Source organism: Mixophyes fleayi, chromosome 7 (assembly GCF_038048845.1).
Source record: "Mixophyes fleayi isolate aMixFle1 chromosome 7, aMixFle1.hap1, whole genome shotgun sequence".
In the NCBI taxonomy this organism is placed as follows: Eukaryota; Metazoa; Chordata; class Amphibia; order Anura; family Limnodynastidae; genus Mixophyes; species Mixophyes fleayi.
Genome location: NC_134408.1, coordinates 133,039,102 through 133,060,187, shown reverse-complemented (window position 1 = coordinate 133,060,187; position 21,086 = coordinate 133,039,102). Strand labels below are relative to the sequence as shown.

Genomic DNA, 21,086 nt, shown 5'->3' with positions numbered 1-21,086 from the left:
ACTACCATAAGGGCAGCACTGCTGTGAGGGGGATGACGTAGGAATGGAGACCTTTTACCGCCTCCTTTTACAACCCGGAAATTATAACGATAGCTTGGAGGAAGGAGAGGAGCAAAATTAATTAAAGTCTTAGAACACTCGCTGAACAAGCCAGTAATTTGGGGCCGTTAGCAGGTGTGCATGCAATAGAGTCAGCTTCATTATTTATTTATATTTTTTTGCCAGTTTGTTTCCTAAAATAAATAGATGAACAGAAGTGGTGAATGAAAGGACACCTAAGTCTATCTCCTCTCATAAATGAGGAAGCACACACACACTCAGCCTTTGTGAATACAATATTCATTTTGCTGCAGAAGAACAGACATTGCATAACAATGAGATTTGCTAATGAAATCAACCATCAACCTGGAATACATATGTATTAAACCAAGACCTCAGTGTCATTTCCTTTTTGCATCATTTCTCCGCTCACTCAGGTTTTTTTTTTCTCCCCCTCAACCTTTCAATATTTCTGCCTGTATTCAACTCTCTTGCTCCAAGCAAGACATTCTGTATACAGCGTGAGTGGGGGGCTTTACACATTTACAGGGAAAAAAATTGCCAATTATAGTCATGCATATTGCAGTTAAATAGTAAGTAAAGGAGGAGGAGGAAATCAATGGATGCTGAGAACACAGAAATGGGGGAGGGTCAAGACGCTGACAAAACAGATCTAGGTTATGTACAGGGGAATATTTAACAGATGGATCCTTTAACCCTTTCTACAGGATTAGATTATGCCACATGGATTTATTTCAACAGCATAACTCCTACAGTGCCAAATGAAATGTAAGGAAAAGTAATGGACGCCGTGACTCCCAGAGATAAAAATTATCTTAAAGCCAACTGAGAAAATGGAATATAAAATGGATGTTTCTTTATGAAAGTAGCAGACTTTTACCGAGAGGTATACAGAGCGATCATATAAATTGTAATGACAGCTTTATATAAAAGAATCAATGTCACCCATGTTTCAAGGCTGCCAGTTAAATTCAAAGGCAAAAAGTTCTACTTTGTAGAGGCTGCTAAGTCATGCTGAATAAGATATACAGTATATTAAGAATACATGCAAGAACAAGAATATGGAATTAGTTGCAGCCCAACTTTTTTCCCCCAAATGCATACCTCCCAACATTTGTCATGATGATAAGGGGCTGGCCACAACCCATGGGGTGTGCCTAGTGCTTTTGATGTGGTAGGCTGCCCTGTACTCTCCTCCTCCACCCCTCCGCGCCAAACACCTCCGTAGTCGTGCGCATCAGCCATCCACAGCAGCAGTGAACAGACGATACCTCCCAAATTTCACGCCCACTGGACAAAGCTGTCCCAATCAGGAGGGCTGAACAGAGCCCTCAAATTGGGACTGTACCACGTAAACCGAACCATTTGGGAAGTATGCAAATGGCTTTCTTTCCAACTACCAGTGACCGTCCACTGAAGTCAATAAAGATTTGTTACACCGAAACTAAAGAATAACGGGCCTGATTCATTAAGGATCTTAACTTGAGAAACTTCTTATTTCAGTCTCCTGGACAAAACCATGTTACATTGCAAGGGGTGCAAATTAGTTTTCTGTTTTGCACATAAGTTAAATACTGACTGTTTTTTCATGTAGCACACAAATACTTGATAGCTTATTTGTACACTGAATTTTAAAGTTGATATTTTTCTTCTTCATACAAAGTCACCAATGCATTGTGGTAAGAGATATACGGGTAAAATGCATCTTAAAAAAAAAAAAAAAAGATACTGCAAATCATAGTAGCCAATCAGATATTTGCTTTCATTTCCTAAACTGTTCTAGAGAAATAACAGTCACATTGTCATTGGTTACTATGGGTCACAGCAACTGTTTGTATAACTGTCTATGCATTGATTTTCTTAAATGTACCTCAATGAATGGAAATACGGGTCATGTGTCACAACAGATTTGATGCTGCGGCAAAGTCGCACATCCATATGTTCGGCCTTGCAAAGTCCATATGTCCACACGCATGATATCCATGTCCACACAATATGTCCATGCACTTTGCTAAATGAAGTGCTAAGACACTGGACATTTGGAGCATCATCCATAAGAAACATTTAACTTACAGATCACAAATTTGTACAAAGGATCACATAAAACGGAAATGATAACACGCGACATATACAACATGCTTATTCGCAGAGAAATTACTGAAAGTTTTCTTTTTACGGTTATCAAATATCATATTTGCATGTGTAAAAAAATACGAATTCACTTAAAACATAGCAAACTTTAGTCGTCACAATCTGAGTTATTTTCTTTCAAATACACAAATCTTTTGCAATGTTTTTTGATATTTTTGTGTGTTTTTTTTTTAAATTACTTTAATAGAGGAGCCTCATTGTATAGAAATAGTGAAATTCTGAAACCGGATGTTATTTGCTCCTAAATTAACACTTAATACGGATTAAGACATGGGGTATATTTATAGTGTTTACACTGTTAATCCAGCTAAGTGTGCAGCTAAGTATATATATATATATATATATATATATATATATATATATATATATATATATATATATATATATATATCTCAATTATACCAACTAATATTTGTCCTCAGATGAAAAAAAAAAAAAAAAAAATACCCATTAAATGGATCTGTTTTGTATTTCTACAAATACCGGGCACTATAAAAGATCAGTCTTAACATGGTGCCAGTAAAACATGTTTATGCTGCTTTGTAATGAAACAACTCAATTTGTACTGAATTATGATACTGCCATTTCTCTACTTTTGGATGATAGAAAGGAAGGACAATTTATTAGAGCACAGGAGAACTGGGGAAGGTCACAGGCTGTGAGCGGAGCTGCTAGCATACACAGCTATGATGTTCCAACGCTGCCATTTTTCTTCCTCGACACAGACTCCATCTGCCACGGACCCATTTGTAGCCTCCGAGTCAGAATATCAATGATATCCAACCATCCTGCTAGTCTGCTTTCACCTTGACATCACCTCTAAAATACAAGCTGTGGGCTCCGGCGTTATTCTGCTGTGTCAAACACTATCTACAGAGGGATGTTATCATGTAGTCACTTATCCTTTATCCAACTAGTGTGTGTGCTTATGTGTAATTATGTACTATCATATAGTATACACAGGAGGAGAAATAATAGTATCATCATCTATTCCTATAGACAAATTATTATGCAGGTACATTATATATATATATATATATATATATATATACACACACACGTATATATGGAGAGTTTGTATGTTCTCCCTGTGTTTGCGTGGGTTTCCTCCGGGTGCTCCGGTTTCCTCCCACACTCCAAGAACATACAGGTAGGTTAATTGGCTATCAAAATTGACACTAGTCTCTCCCTGTTTGTCTGTGTGTGAATGTGTGTCTATATTAGGGAATTTAGACTGTAAGCTCCAGTGGGGCAAGGACTGATGTGAATGAGTTCTCTGTACAGCGCTGCGGAATTAGTGGCGCTATATAAATAAATGATGATGATGATGATGATGAGAGAGAGAGAGAGAGAGAGACATACACACACGCACATATATACACACAAACATACACGAAAAACAAGGCACTTTTGAGCAGAAATTCTAGTTGCTGTAATATCACACAAAATTATATTTATACCTTAGTTGCCTATTCCGGGAGACTTCCGAATTTCTGTGAGTCCTCCCGGACTCCCGGGAGAACAAGCTAACCTCCTGGTTCCTACCCACCTAAGCAGTAAAGTGTCAGGGGCAGGGCTTAGGACGCGAATCTCGTGTCAGGTGACTGATGTTTAGGGGACGGGACCAAATGACGCAATCCACTGGCCCCGCCCCCAACACGGCCACCTCCCCCCCTTCCCCCCCCTGATCTCCCGAAGCAGGCCTTGCCAAAGTTGGCAAGTATGATTTATACAAACACTGGTGGAAGTGGGCTGGTATATCACCAACTTCTCCTACTGCCTTCATTGTAAAACTATAAATTCCATTCACTTACATTTTTCCATACCGCAACTTCTACATCTCCACATCGACCACTGTCTGTATGTATATGTATATCTGCAGGTAGGTAGTATTTTGCCTACATAAGTATGGAGCGTTTTTTTTTTTGGGGGGGGGGGGGGGGACATATTGTGCAATTCTGCCCCCCCCCCCAAAAAAAAAAAAAACAAACTGCGGGAGATACATTGGATAACAATGCAGTGCCCGTGCCATTGTATTACAAAAGCAGAGCAACACAATTAGAGATGGACGTGCTATCTACAAGATTTCCAACTGGCCCGCAGTCTACACAATAACGGACTAGATTGCGCTATTTATCTAAAAGAATAGTGCTTACCTATTACCTATACGCACATGGATGTGAATTTTGGGACATTCTGGGACTGTAAGACATTAGCAACGCCAAAACAGAACCAGAAAACTAAATAAAAATGTGTAGTAATTATGTTCATGGATTATTTACACGGCTGAAAATCTCAATTAGTTTGTTAGCTTAGGGCAAATGACAGAATCAACATTACATAATTAATAAAATACCTACAATTCAAATAAATAGCTGAAATAAATGTAACATTTCTTATAATTACAAATCCATATTTCTTTGACTATAGAGTACTTTTTTCCCCCTCCAAGAGATGCTTTAATATACCATATATTCAATTGATTTCTAAACAAAAAATTAACATGCATACATTTAATATACATCCATTTATGTAAATGTATATGGGGAAAGTAGAGTAATTCATTTCAAACAGTGGATGAGATTTACTGATCTTATTAATATTATAACACACAAAAGACAATTCTATTTGCATCTAAGCCCCTCAATTCGCCATCTGTACAGTAAGCCAGATAAACGATTTATTTGCCAGCAAAAGCTGTCTAACTCATGTCACCACAAATTCCAGCCGCGGCTCTCGCCCTTGATTGGAGATCTATGAGCTGGGCTGATAGTCACAAGTAATTAGCTGTACTAATTAAATGGCAATTTATGTGTATATGTTTGTGCAGACAGGACACAAAATAAAGTCATTTGCTTTGACACTGATTACCGAAATCCTGCAAGCAGACAAACTACCCCATTTTATAGCTATCCTTGCTACATAAAATTATAGATAGATTATAAATAGATAGGACAGGAAATACTTTTTCTAAACATGATTTTTTTTTTTATCGTTTTTTGCATTTAGAAATAATGTAAATTGTCGATCTACAATATATAAAATATATAAACAATGCCTACATCTGATATGTAATAATAATGTAAAATTGAAACATACTAGTAACATAAAGCACCATATAATAAAATGTATTCTACCTATATACATATTTTACCCATTTTGGTAATAATTCTTTCTTTACTGGGTTTGCTACTTTGTATCAATAAGCAATAAACAAACAAACACTCCTTATTCATAAAAAAACAGAAGCTTCTCCGATCATAGAAGCACAGATACCTAAAGAAGATTTAGCAGATACAATTACCCATTGAATATATCCAAGATCCTGCTTTCTGGTTTGTGTTCCTAAGGTTAAGACTAATATTAGAATTATTTTGCTGGGAATGTTTTTTTTTTTAGATTGCTGTAAACCAAATCTTTTGCGATGATTAGAAATTAAAAATGCATCGTAGATGTAACATTTCTGGTTGCTGGAACATGTTTTCTTTCAGCTAATGTGACTAGCATATTAAACTGACACCTCAAACAGACACACTGTGGGCTGGACTTCTGGTGCTAAAAAACGACATATGCATAGGCATTAATAAATACAAAACATACACACCAGCGCTCAGGCAGATATATCACAGCAAGCAAACAAACTGTCCTCGTTTTAGGTTTGTGACTGTCTTTATGGCTAGTTGTGTATCATCGTTATATTTGTTTAATAATTGACATGTACTTGAAATTATACAATCAGCCATTAATGGATTCAAGCAGCAGCGGAGCAATAAACCGATCATTGATAATATAATAATTTGTGCAATCAATAGGAAGAGAGCGATAATTGCACGTAAGATTTACACCAAACAGTGGACATGAGGAATGTGGCACCAGTGGGGATGGGAAATTAGATCTGTTTACCTACCGAGACTACTAAACAACAGAAGTATTATTAATGAGAAAATTGTGTTAATACTGTCTGCTAAGCCAATATTTGGATCCCTTGGGTCTCCATACTGGGAAAATCAGGGGAGGCTGTTCTAGAAACCCCCCCCCCCCTCCTCCCTCTGCCATTCACAGCTGTATATATATATATCTTCCATCTCTGTAAAGCATTGATGAATCGGCAACATTCACTAAAATGTGCGTATACTGTAGCCTGTTCTATTTGTCTGCATACTGCAAATACGGTTTGTCCAGAACGTACTTACGCCCAGATTAAAATGGAAGCGTATCTTGAGTCGCATGAAGCCACAGACTGAAAGTTTATAGTTGAAGGAGCAGGGTCCCCAGCAGCACAGAGTATATCAGGAGCTGAGTGCCGTGTTAGTGAGGTCAGGGATGCACGTGACAGGCAGTGACACGATGTGAGGGAGAGGATGGAGATAATTAAGAATCCACAGACTGAAACATATATAGTATAAGGAGCATGGTTCTTCATAGCCTGTGAAGCTCCAGAATTCGGATGCAGGAAGATCGTGGTCTCACACGCACCTCTTTTAAAACAAAGTTCAAAACATACAATTTGTTTAATGTTATCTAACATTTAAAATTAGATGAGAATGAGCCCATAAGAAACCATTTAATCCATTTTAAAAACGACCGCGCACAATTAACACACGCCAAGTTTAAACAAATAATAGTTGTTCCTAATGAAATTTCTGCTTTATAAAGGACCTTGCTAAGAATATTTTGCTGAAAGCTGTAATTATTTAGTCTGAAGATTGCACTGTTCTTCGTTCAACATTATGTAATTCTGCAACACTAAATAAATATACAATTACTATACCCTGCTGTAATAATTACAGACTCTGTATTTTTACAAGAGCACTGTGAGAACTACATTGTAACCGTTTTATGTAATGCAACAAAGTCAGAAATTAAAAATTAAGCTTTTTATGACACACAATTTCTACCTCCAGATCCGCTGACGACGCAGTTATGTCCAAAAACAGGGAAACCTCTGGCTTTTTATAAGCGTTTCCAAACAATAATTTATTGCTTCATAATTTCAACGAATAATTTGCATCAAGGCCAAAAACATTTAGAAGTAATGTATTTTCTTACTTATATTAAGTTACACCTGTCACCTCAATTTTGTGGGTCAAACCAATACTCTTGAGAATGTGGCTTATCAATTCGCCATTCTGCATCAGTGCTGGATCTAGAACAGAGCTCCCTTCAAGTGCTTATATTTATATATTTATATAGATATTACTGCACATAGGTATATGAAAACTCATCCTCTACACCAGGTTCCGGTATTTCATAAATAAAAAACACTCATAGGCTTTTATGAGCTTTTTTACTTTGTGATAATAGTTAAAGTCATTGAATGCTTAGATTACTATGGAATCATAATGTTATCAATCTAGATAGGAGTTAGATATTTAAACTGCTGCTACAAATAGTCTATGTGCTTTGGCCCTAAAATTAAAAGTGGAGGGCTGTACCATGCAAAGATAAGGAAGAGGATTAAATAAACTATACCGGTGGTTATCGTTTTTACGATTACCACTATTTCGACATGGAGAAGGCCTACAAAGAAAATCCGAAATGATAAAAAAACAATTGGAAAAGAAACAGACTTACCTCCAACCAGACGCTGGAGATCTCCGATGGGAGCAGCATGCTGACAGCAAGTGATTCCGATTGGAGAAGTGTTCGGCACTGCAGTGTGACGTCATCGCGACGTCTGTCAATAGAAATTTAAAGCGGCAATGTGGGGAACCCTAAGGTTAAGTGTTTAAACACTTAACCCGCTTTAAATTTCTATTGACAGACGTCACGATGACGTCACCCTGCAGGGCCGAACACTTCTCCAATCGGAATCACTTGCTGTCAGCATTGTGCTCCAATTGGAGATCTCCAGCGTCGGGTTGAAGGTAAGTCTGTTTCTTTTCCAATCGGTTTTTCATAATTTCGGATTTTCTTTGTAGGCCTTCTCCATGTCGGAGTAGTGGACATAGGTAAAGCGTACCCAACCCAACTATACATCATATTTCTATTATCCAAATTTTTACATTTTATCATTTAAGAGGTGAAGAGAAAGCATGTATGTAAACATGTATGTAAACATCTATGTAAACATCTATGTAAGTAGTCTTCCAGGTAAGTATACTCCCCTCTAGGTTGAACTAAGCCAATCATATCTAATTCCACCTCACAGCACTGGGGTCATGAGTTTGATTCCCGATCATGGCCTTATATGTGTGGAGTTTGTATGTTCTACCCGTGTTTGCGTGGGTTTCCACACTCCAAAAACATATTAGTAGGTTAACTGGCTGCTGACACAATTAACCCTAGTCTGTGTGTTAGGGAATGCAGACTGTTAGCTCCAAGGCACAGGGACTGAAGTGAGTGACAAATATTCTGCTGCGGAATTTCTGACGCTATATTAATAAATGTTGCTGATGATCTGAACTTCACAGAATCACAGATTGCACAAGTGGAACGTCACTGTATTCAGGAATTAAATAGCATTCTTTCACAGCTAAACAAAGTGAGCTGGAATATGACAAGTGTTTAGAAATCTACAAAGTACATAGGTAGGTTTAATATACTTTAAGAACAGGGGTTTTATGCTTACAATCAAAGCCCATGTGTACAAAGTCTAAGATACTTTCTGTGCTTTGGACAAACATTTTAGATCATTAGCATGAAACAAATATTGCGATCTCACATGTATGTAACCAGCAGTGTAGAAACAAAGCTCAGGCTTAAAATGTTTACCAAAATAATGGTCTAGCATCATTGCCAAATGTCACAGAATTGTTTATCTTCTATTTATATCTCGTATATAACTTCAATGTGGGAACAGAGTAAGTGTGACTGTGCACACTCTGTAGAGGGGATGGGAGAGCCTTGTTCACATAGCAGGTGAAAACTAACGCTCATAATGGTAAGGAGTGGTGCCACAACTCCCAACAGTCCCAATTTTTCATGGGACAAGTCCCTTTTTACTGGCAGTTAAAAAAGGTGGTATCCTACTGATAGGTGTCATGGCAACAAATTGGGGTGATTAGAACATCTTTAATTTGTCCTGGAACATTTTGGGAGGTGGGATTCTGGTATAAAAACCTAGGACAAGAATGATACCACATTGGAGTTGTATTTATTCCCTACACCAGTTATGGACAACCTGAAATTCTTCAGAGGCCGCATGGTGCGGCCCTCTGACAGTGCGGTCCTCGGACTATCAAAAGGGCCGCATATTACCCATACATGCCAACACTCCCGGGATGTCCGGGAGACTCCCGAATTCCGGGTAGGTAACCTGGAATCCCGGGAGAGCTGTCGATTTTCCCGCATCTGCCCACTTCACTAAATTAGAGCCGGCATGTACGGGAGGAGAGGGAGGGCCTTCGAGATTTGCGTCATTTTGACCCGCCCCCAGTGATGTAATGCTTGTTTGGGGTCTTTTTACCACTTTAAAAAGACCCAAAACAGGCATTACGGCACTGGGGGCGGGGCAAAAATGACGCAATTTGTGAAGCCCCGCCCCCTCCTTCCATACACCCCTCGTGCCCTCCAGGCACTCCTGGACCCGGCCAACATAAGTTTGGCAAGTATGAGGATACCCTGAATCTGAGTATTAAGTTAAAACAATACATGTAATCAAAGAAAGAGCCACCTATCTGTAATAGCATATCAAGCATTTTATCCAATTATTATAAGCTATAACAAACAGATCTGACAATACAGCATGAAGGTGCTGGGGCCGCAGGTGAAGGCTCGGGGGGATGTCTGCTGCCCACCACTGCCCTTACACACAGATTATTATCAGAAACATTATCTCCAGAAACTCTGGATGTGAGAATCTCCTCATGTCCCACCACTGACTGTAGGTCACCACCTGCATAGGGTAAGCTGGTAATTGTGGTTCAGTAACACTGGGACAGCCATGGCGTAACCATCAATGATGTACAGGATAAGAGTGTTTTGAGAGTTTTGAACTGCATAGAAAATATCAAATTACAATGCCATAAAGATTGCTAAAAGGCAAATGTGCATAAAACCCTCCACGAATACTGGTGAGATCCTGAAGAGCTCTTGTACCCTCTCTCAACAAACATACAAAGCATACATATAGAATGTATACGTCTCAAGGAGCCAGAGGCCTAGGAATATTCTTTTGTTCTTTCCATTAAAACTTATTTTAACCCCGCGGCTGCCTGTGAGGTCTTGAGTGTCATTGGTGAGTAATGTGCTATTTGCCTCCCCCTAAAAAAATGGGCCCCTGTTCTAAGCCGGGCATACATTTGTCAGCTTTTGTGAAAGAGATTCAGAACAGAGTACATGTGTCTTCAATATGCTGGTGACAGAAAACTACTTTCACATATCGTCCTCTCACCATGTGGAAATGATTGGAGTGAAGAGGAGGTTGGTGTTCTGATGGGGTAATAATTACACGAGTTATGATTATTCCTCACTATAAACAGGGGCGGACCTAGATTTTATCTTGGGAGGGGAGGGGGGATTTAGTGTCCCACCAACTTTTCCTTCACTAGCAAACCGCCATCGCAATGTGGCCACGCCATGTGCCAATGCCAGAATCCCAAATATTGGGGGGATGAAATGGTTATTAAATAGGCCACAGATATATATGCTTTGAAAAAAAGGCTCCTTAGAGTGCACCTTTCCCCTACAAAGAGTGCAGTCAGCCATTTTACAGGCCTGAGCATCATGCTTCAGCGATGTTACCAATTTATTGAAATGAAGAACTGAGCTCTCCTGTATATCAGTTCAGTCAAAGGTAATTTGCCAACACAGTGTTATTTGGTAAAAGTCTGCAAATCAATTTGACAACTGTAGTTACCGTTCCATTGGTGCACGACTGTTGCCCATTGTGACCATACTCTCCCGGAATGTCCAGGAGACTCCTAAAATTGGGGTCGGTCTCACGGACTCCAAGAAGAGCTGGCGATTCTCCCGCATCTGTTCCATCTGCCCACTTCAATAAAATTAGAGCTGGAATGTATGGGCGGAGGGGGCAGGGCTTCGCAATTTTGCGTAATTTTGGCCCTGCCCCCACTGATGTAATGCTTGTTTGGGGTCTTTTTACACTGTAAAAAGATCCAGAACAGGCATTACGTCACCAGGAAGCGGGGCCAAAATTACGTGAAGCCCTGCCCCCTCCGCCCATACACCCCTCCTGCCCTCCAGGATCTCCTGGACCCGGCCAACATAAGGTTGGCAAGTATGATTGTGACCCAAACTGTGAAGGCAGCCATTTTGTAGGACAGTTAATCTATATGTCCCACAAGCTTAATGGTTAGCACTTCTGCCTCACAGCGCTGGGGTCATGAGTTCAATTCCCGACCATGGCCTCATCTGTGTGTAGTTTGTGTGTTCTCCCCGTGTTTGCGTGGGTTTCCTCTGGGTGCTCCGGTTTCCTCCCATACTCCAAAAACATACTAGTAGGTTAATTGGCTGCTATCAAAATTGTGTGCGTCTCTCTGTCTGTCTGTGTATGTATGTGTTAGGGAATTTAGACTGTAAGCTCCAATGGGGCAGGGACTGATGTGAGTTCTCTGTACAGCGATGCGGAATAAGTGGCGCTATATAAATAAATGGTGATGATGATATGCTCCGGTGACATAATTAAGGCACACAGTGTATACATACACATACATATATACATACACACACCTGATTTAGGCAGGACATTCCCGACTTGAGGGGTCTGTTCTGTTGTCCTGGCTATTGGCACCCCTGTCTCATCTAACCAGTGCAGGCCACAAGAGGTACTGCAGTCACATGATTGTACAGTGCTACCTCTTTATAATACCATTCATTCACCATTCCATTATCTCTTGCCCTTTTTTATAATGTCATCCCACTTCAGTGGCGGATCCACCCCCACTAGCAGGGGCTTGCTGCCGGCGGCTGCACAATATGTGCAGGTCCGCTCGGCAGTGACAGTGTGCTGCCCGGCTGCTCTGATTGTGTTTAAAACACAATCAGAGCAGTGGGGCAGCACATTGTCACTGCCGAGCGGACCTGCACATATTGTGCAGCCGCCGGCAGCCTTGAAGTCAAAATGGGGGCAGGGCCTAAATCGGCCCCTCCTAAATCGCCCCGGGTAGGATACTTTTCTAGATCCGCCCCTGTCCCACTTGTAATGTTAGCTGTGGCCTGTGTTTTTAGCCGCCTGTAAAAACACAGGCCACAGCTGGCACTGGGCCAGCTTATGAAAACTGGCATAACAGGAGAACTACTCATGTCTTCAAATTCAAAGCGATTTGTGCACAATTGGCAAGTTAATGATCTCAAATTCCGTTTAATAGTAAAATTATTTTAGCAGTGGAACCATACTTCCAAATTGTTAGACCGACTTCCAACTTTTTATGAGAAGTTATTACACTGGCAGAGAAGACACAGACTGTAGCCAGCAGCGACTGCGAATGGCTACCCTTGCATTTACTGTACATCCCTGCTCCCCATATAAAGTAACTCTTCTCCCTGAACACTCCTCTTTATCTATTTTGCATTAGAAGACGTGCATGCCTGACTTGTGATTGTCTTATTCCGCTCACAATGAGGTGAGCGCTGAGCTGGCACAAATTCACATAAAAAGGAAAAGCAAACAGCACAAAGCAAAAAACACTGAAGGATATACAAAGGCCTGGAGATTATAGTGAACAGCTAATTCCCCGATATACCTTTCCTATATCATCAACTGACAAAATATTATTCACAAGCCAGGATTACATTATGATTTCAACACTGTTAAATGATCTTAGTGAAAGGTGTATCCTCCCAGTACAGTTCCAACCTAAACGCTTGATATATCTAGATATTGCTATATTAATACACTAACATTAAACCCTTCATGCTGGTTTGGGGGAATATGCAAATGACACCATATGGGGTAGTGGACAGAATGTAGTGAGAAAGAAAATCATTACTACAGGGATGGGCAATCAGTCAGAGACAAAGAGCCAGAAAATATCTATAGGTACTGCAAAGAGCCAACTTAACCTTTCATATATTTGTGCATATACATATAACCATTGTAAACATGCGCAAACATGGCGCACACACATGCATTGAAAATATAACATAATTTACAATATCGTGCTAAGCGAAAAAGAAAATATCCAACACATATCCAAAATGTTCAGAATAATCATCAAATCCAAACGGCTCTACACTGCACAGGTCTTCCCTCACTACTGTGACCAGTGGAGGAGGGTTCAAAGGGCTACCTATAGTCTATGGACAGTAGCTCACACTCCTATTGCATGCACAATCCATCAGACCCCTTTACATGCCCATCAGAGCTTCCCACATGCCCCTTTCATAAAAATCAGCCTCTCCACATGCTCTCACATCTACCCACATGACCCAGAAATGCTCGTCAAATATTGTCACATGCTCATCAGACCTCTCCAAATGCTCATCAGACCTCCCCACATGTCCCTTATATGCCCATCAGACCTCCCCACCTGCCAACAGATGCCAATTAGATGCCATCAGACTTCCCCCACATGCCCACCAGATCTCACCACATACCATCAGATCTATCCAAATTCCCCACACATGCCATAAGACCTCCCCATATGCTCCATACATGCCAATCAATCAAACTTCTATACATGCCAACAGACCTCCACACATTCCATCAGATCTTCCCTAATGCCATCATATCTCTTTACATATCCATTAGCCTATTCACATGCCATCAGAACTCACATGCTCCTTACTTACCTCTCCCACCTCCGGCCCTTAGCCGCTGGAGCCTGCGCAGACGAAGGAGAAAGAGCACACTACACTCTCTCCAGGGGCAAACGCAGGATTCGAAGAGGGGGGTTTCCACGCCACGATACCAGTGGGCGTGACCAGCATATGTAGGGGCGTGGCTAGAAACACACATCGGGTCAAACACACAAACATGTAAATTGTCCCATACACAGACAAGCACAGACACACACATACACAAACAAACACACAGACATGTAAACTGCCATATACACAGACAAACACAGACTGACACACATACACAAACACACACAGGATCAAACACAGATATGTAAACTGCCATATACACAGACTCACACATACACAAACACACACAGGATCAAACACACATACATGTAAGCAGAGCCGTAACTTAGAATTCTAGTGCCCTGGGCGAGAAAGACAAATGCCGCCCCCCTAGCCCTCAATTTTAACGAAATTAACCTAAAATATTCCTAAATTGCGCCCCCCTTCAGCGTTGCGCCCTGGGCGGTCGCCCCTGTCGCACAGCCCTAGTTACGGCCCTGCATGTAAGCTGTCATATACACACACACACACACACACACACACACACATTCTTACCTTCTGCTGCTGCCTCCTGCATTACACCCATGCTGGCCATGTGGGAGGAAGGGGCGGGGCCAAACTGCCGGCAGAGAGCTGTGCTCACACAGCAGGGGACTGACTGGGAGACGATCCTCCCAAGCTACAAGCAGTAGTGGCTGGTCCCGGGAGAGGGGCCAGACACTGTAATCATACAGCGTCCCAGGTAGGACAGAGGTTTCTGGGGACTAGGAAACCCCCCCTGGGTGCGCCCCTGCTCTCCTCCTCCTCCTTCCCTGATTTAAATTGTCTGCGACACTGTAACCTTCCTGCATTGTGCAGAGGAGGTCACAAGACATTATTATTATTACCATTTATTTATATAGCGCCACTAATTCCGCAGTGCTGTACAGAGAACTCATTCACATCAGTCCCTGCCCCATTGGAGCTTACAGTCTAAATTCCCTAACACACACTCACAGACACAGTCAGAGACACACAGACTAGGGTCAATATGTTAGCAGCCAATAAACCTACCAATATGTTTTTTGGAGTGTGGGAGGAAACCCACACAAACACGGGGAGAATATACAAACTCCACACAGATAAGGCCATGGTCAGGAATTGAACTCATGACCCCAGTGCTGTAAGGCAGAAGTACTAACCACTAAGCCACTGCTCTCGGTCAGTCGAGCAGCTGATTATTTTCCAATCTGACCCTGCTGACGCCTGGAACACTATATGTCAGTCATTGATGTTCCCAGCCAGGAGCCTGATTTTGAAGCTCAAAGAGCCGTATATGGCTCTAGAGCCACGGGTTAGACACCGCTGGATTACTATATCAAGTGCACCTTTCAGCTCACAATTTCCAGTACAAGAACGAGCATATGTAATTACCTGTATGTTGCATTTATTATTATTATATAAAGTTAATAAAATAAACACATTTTTTGGGTTCACAGTGCTGTGACCAAACTGCTTGCCATGTCCATTAGCTTGGATCGTATCTACAACGGTGTATTATGTAGCACTGCCAATCATTGTTTCATTGGACATCCCATTGGCCTAGTGAGTCTCACACCCATCGTCCCTATATAGGACATAATATACCCCCTATACTGTAAATTATAAGGATATTATAAGTCACCACGGTGTCCTTTGATTATATTAGCAGGTACAAAGCTGCAGGCCCATTGCTTTTCTATAAAGGACACAAAAATCAGAGGAGATTTAAAATACTTGAATTATATACATGGGCTGTTATTTATAATATATAGAATTGTTCCTAATTAACACTATAATAATGCCATTGGAGATTACCAATAAGAAACAATGACTCCAGAACACAATGTTTATACAGCCATTATCATACTTCCCCCTGTGACTCCACTGCCGATACCTTCTCTATACAACAGGCACACAGACCGACATACACATTATGTTTCCTGGTGTCCGGCAGTGTTGAGAAAAGAAGTGCGGTCAAGACGTAAGAGCCATGATGAAAAGACCTAACCCAGCGTTCTGCATTTGTACTCTGGTATCAGCCTGAGTAAATGTTTTACAGTCTAAATTCTGCAGCACGGTGGTTAGCACTTCTGCCTCACAGCACTGGGGTCATGAGTTCGCTACCCAACCAAACTTCCTGTGTGGAGTTTGTATCTTCTCCCCATGCTTGCGTGGGTTTCCTCTGGGTGCTCCGGTTTCCTCCCACACTCCAAAAACATACTAGTAGGAAGTCTTTCATTGTTCGTTTTATTGTATCTTTTTATTAGTATTATATGTTAGTGTGTTAATAAAAGTTTTAAAGAGGTGACACACTATTAGTAGTTTTTATTCTTTATATGCTAGAATGGAGATCGTTTTACTCTGAATATCTGAATGAGTACAAGGAGAGAATAAGAAAAGTATACTGCAGGAGCCGGTGTGTTGTTGTTCACCGGACTTACTATACATCAGCGGCACTGATTCATTATCACAGGATATACCTTTCAGCAGATGCACACTCACCTTCTAGTAAGTGCATGCCCTTGAGGGGGGTTGTTTTATTAAGGTGGTGGATCACACAGAGATTAGGTGATGCATGTTAAATAACCACCAGCATTTTATAATATATCAAGTTGCAACAGTCTGCAATATTATTTTATTTATTTCTTTTCATGCATTCTGGATTCATTTTGGAGCATCATTTCATATAAAGAAGAATACTGACAATCCTTGAACATATATATTGTACATCAGTGGCGCACGCAAGGGGGTTTCTGAGTCTCCAGAAACCCCCCCCCCCTGCGCTAACTCATTGCCCACCATATCGGCACTGTCCTCTACAGCAGCCGCGGTGCTGTCAAAGAAGCGTCCGGGGGCGCATGCGCAGCAGCTCTCTCTCGTGGTTTTTTTTTTGGTCGAAACCCCCCCCTGACAATCCTGCGTGCGCCCCTGTACATTGTGTATATTTAAGGACTCTCTACAATTAACATTTCTATTTGAAGTTCCATACATTGAGATATTATTGTGTAGCGCCGTGCTCGTAAAATTTTTTGTTTTATTTATAGTAGTTTAATTGGTTCTATTAAAAAAAAATTGACCTTAGTCTCTCCCGGGAGTCCGGAAGACCCACCCGGAATCCAGGAGTCTCCCGGACATTCCGGGAGAGTTGTCAAGTATGGGCAAATGCCAGAAGGGCCGATGGCTAAATGGGCCGGCCCAAGCAGGGGGCGTATTGGCCATTACATTCAGACCCCGACTGCTTCCTCAGTCTGTGCGCCCTAGTTAGGGCACGCCTCCTCACAACAGACAAACAGAAACTGTTTGTGCGTTTCTGTGGAACGCACGAACAGTTCCTGTTTGATGTCTGTTACAGATAGTGCTGGAGACACAGGGACTACTGTTGGGGCGCAGGGGCGCCAAGAGGGGGAAGCGGGTCCTCATTGGAGCTGTATAGTAAAAATGTTTCTTTAATTACTTATTTTTTTCCTCCAGCAGGTGGCGCACACACCCGCTAGTGGCGGGGGGGAGGGGGGGGGGGTTGATACACGGGGCATGAACCTGGAAGTGGACGCCCATCTTAAAGATTTAAGAGGCCGGCGTTCCAGTGCCAAGTACATGGCAGGGTGGAGAACTATATGCTCCAAAAACATACTTGTAGGTTAATTGGCTGCTATCAAAATTGACCCTAGTCTCTGTGTGTGTGTGTGTTAGGGAATTTAGACTGTAAGCTCAAATGGGGCAGAGACTGATGTGAGTGAGTTCTCTGTACAGCGCTGCGGAATCAGTGGCGCTATATAAATAACTGATGATGATGATATGCTGCCCAGGACCGCCTGCAGTGTCTGAAGGAGGAAGCCTGGAGGACTTTACACTGTGCTACAACAGACAAGTTAACATTAAAAAAAAAGACGACTGTGATATACTGAACACAAACCATCTGGAAATGTTATTCTTTTTTTTATATATGAGCAAACATTTTTAATGAATACAATTAATTAACTGATTAGCCAATTTTCATGATGGTTATTTAGCAATTAACTTAGTATATTTCAATATCTCAACATATCAGTTAATTCATTGTTATATCTATTCATTTTGCTTTACTTTTGAAAAGTCAGAATAAACTTGTTATTGAAATTATTATTATGAAGTTATTGGTCTCCGGTATTTAAAGCTGTATAATCCAACAGCGCTGTTTGTAAGTTAGGGTTAGTGATATTCTTAAAATGTTAGTATTAGAGCTGCACTACCTCCCAGGGCTGCTATATGTACGTTTTTGTTTCTGGGGCTCTGCTAGTTCTATAAAACCCACTAGGTGCTGAAGGCACAGTCAGTTAGGGTGACCACATTGGTGGCGCCAGCAGGACCACCTCCATTCCTCTGCCCAAAGGGTTGCACGATGCCATATATAGACAGTGCACGGCCTCTTTGTATACATACGTTGTGCAGCCTCTAATCCCACCTCTACACCCTTTGTGTTTGTGTCTCGGTCTTTGTACTGTGGGTGTCTGCAGATAGGGCTCTTGTTGGAATTGAACCCATGACTAACCACTGTGCCACTGCGCTGCCAATATAGATGGGCGACTGCCTTTTAGAATCAGTTAACCATACATAGCGACACAAAGGAATAGGTGAATAATCACATTCTTCTCTACATTCCAAAGGAGAAAAAAAAATCAGGGCACCTTCACTAGGTCTGCAGACATGCACCTCAATGCAAATAATCACACCCCAAATTGGGAGTTCTGCCCCTTTTTACCTTCAAAAATCAGGACTATTGCACACAAAACAGAAGAGAAACAATTGGGAGATAAGTATTCATGCCATCAATGCTGCTTCTGCTGCGGTCCTCATATAATGTACAATACTTTTATTTGCATATTCATAGAAATGAAAATATTGTCTTTTTGTACAACACAATCAATATTTAAGCTTTACATTTCAAAAACTGATATGAAGGGTTGGCTTTACACAAGTAGGACAATAAAAACAACATTTTGCCCCATTCTTTAGCCACGCCTCTTTTATCCTCACAATTCTCATGGTCATTGGTCCTCTCACAGAGCAGAATATATTAAGTTACTCTTCCCGCCTCATATAAGCTCAAATCAGTTATTATTCTCATTCAATCAGTTCATTTTTGTGTGATATTGTTTGTTTGGACAATAAAACCTTTGTTGTAAAAACAAGATGCAGCTATATTTCTTGTGTATATTTACACCACTTTACATGTCTCCCAATATGAATAGATTCCAATATGAATAGATTTGAGGCCTCCATAACACATACCTTCTAACCATCCCATTGTAGGAACAATTTTGTCCAGTGGGTGGAGGAGAGTAGGGTCTAACCTTGCACTACAAAAGCGCTGGGCACACCCCCTGGGTTTGTGATCACATATTCCCTTGTGATTTGGTCAAGCCACCATGTTGACGTGCCGATGCCGGATACCCAAATGTTGGGAAGTATGAGAATACATACTTCTAAAACACAGACTAAAATTGCATTCTTCATGGAAAATAATTGTTACAGCCAATTTAAAATCAGACCAAGTTTTTAAAATAGAACACAAAGATAGAAAATTTAAATACTTATTTTAAAATGTCACGTGAGAGTCAGATGTACAAAAAATGCTTTAATGCTCTCGTGCACTTAGATTGTGGAGTGGACTTACACAGTGATATGGCAATATGTAGTGAGCAACTTCTGAATGATAAATATTACAAACACACACACAAAATAAAAGGTACACAAAGATGACAGGTGATAGGACAAAGCACTATCCCCTACAGTATTTCAAATTATTTTCCACTTTAAGAAACACGTATGCACAAACCCCGCAGGCTCAATGTAACACAGATATTATAAATATTAGCCCCCAAAACACTTACTTTGAAGAATTGTGTCAGTTCTGTGACATCACTGTCGCACCCTGCAATGACAAGAGAACAGATTGGATAAATACATATTATTTCCAGGAGCCTCATTCCAAATATTTATCTGCATTTGAATTCAATAAAATATATAGGAATACATACTTCAAATATACACCTTAAATAATATCTAAATAAGCAACAAGCCTGGGTTACAGAGCAGGCCTATCATGTTTTAAGATAAGAAATAAAATCTTGTTACAAATGTAAATGCTGTGGTGTATATGTATTTTCTTCTTTAAATGTACAGTACGCCCTTATTTCTATGAAAATGATCTTTGTTAACTAATTCTGCACATACTTGTCAACTCTCCTGGAATGTACGGGAGACTCCCGAATACCGGCTAGGTCTCCCGGGAGAGTATGGCAGCCTCCCGCATCTGCCCACTTTCTAGTGAAGTGGGCAGAATTAGATCCAAAATGCAGCGATTCTCAGAGAATAATGGCATTTGGCCTCGCCCCCGCTGTAAAAAGATGTTTGCATCTTTACATCATGGGGGTGGGGCCAAAATGGCGTTATTTGCATTTCCTTTAAAATATTCCTGATTATCTACCCCCTGCCCTGGGCTAATATTTGCCTCCCAGGCCTCAAAAAGTCACTGTCAGTAGTTGGGCTTTAACAGTCCTTGAAAATTTGAAGAACAAAACACTAGTTCAAACACAAAATATTTTTTTTTTTGCACACACATTGGTGGCAACCGTTTTAGGGGCTGATTTAATATTGTGAATAGAGGTTTAGCCCAAAAAGGGCTGCCTCCACTGTGTCTGTGTGACAGTTATAGGTCTTCTGCACATAGAAGTTAATTGCTCATCTAAGTATGCAGTCTATAAATCATAGCTGCCTACTGTCCCAGAGTGCCCAGGAAAGCAGGCAATTTTCCGGGAAGGGCATTTACCTGCCTGCAAGGTGGATGGGGATGTGCCAGGATGACACAAATTGTGTCTTCAACATACTTACCAACTCTCCCTGAATGTCAGGAAGACTCCCCGAAATAGGGGTGATCTCTCTCACTCCCTGAAGAGTCTGGCATTCTCCCTGATACTGAGCCAGTACAAGACGTGGTTGGCTTCGCCATCTGTGGTATGATTACACTGTTCAGAAATTGTGTCATGTATTGATGCCTATGGAGGTAGCCATTTTCATGAAGACCAAGATTTAATCAAAGACTGACAGGTAAGACAACATGACTT

At 41.0% G+C, this 21,086-nt stretch overlaps 1 protein-coding gene across 21 annotated transcripts in view; it reads right to left on the bottom strand.

Moving 5' to 3' along the window:
• BAZ2B (bromodomain adjacent to zinc finger domain 2B) overlaps positions 1 to 21,086 on the bottom strand; it is a 217,954-nt gene that overhangs the window by 144,118 nt on the left and 52,750 nt on the right. For all 21 annotated transcript variants that reach the window (XM_075180790.1, XM_075180803.1, XM_075180794.1 and 18 more), the window contains exon 2: positions 19,854 to 19,894. The gene's annotated coding sequence lies outside the window, so the exon portion shown is untranslated. The remainder of the gene's footprint in view (positions 1 to 19,853; positions 19,895 to 21,086) is intronic.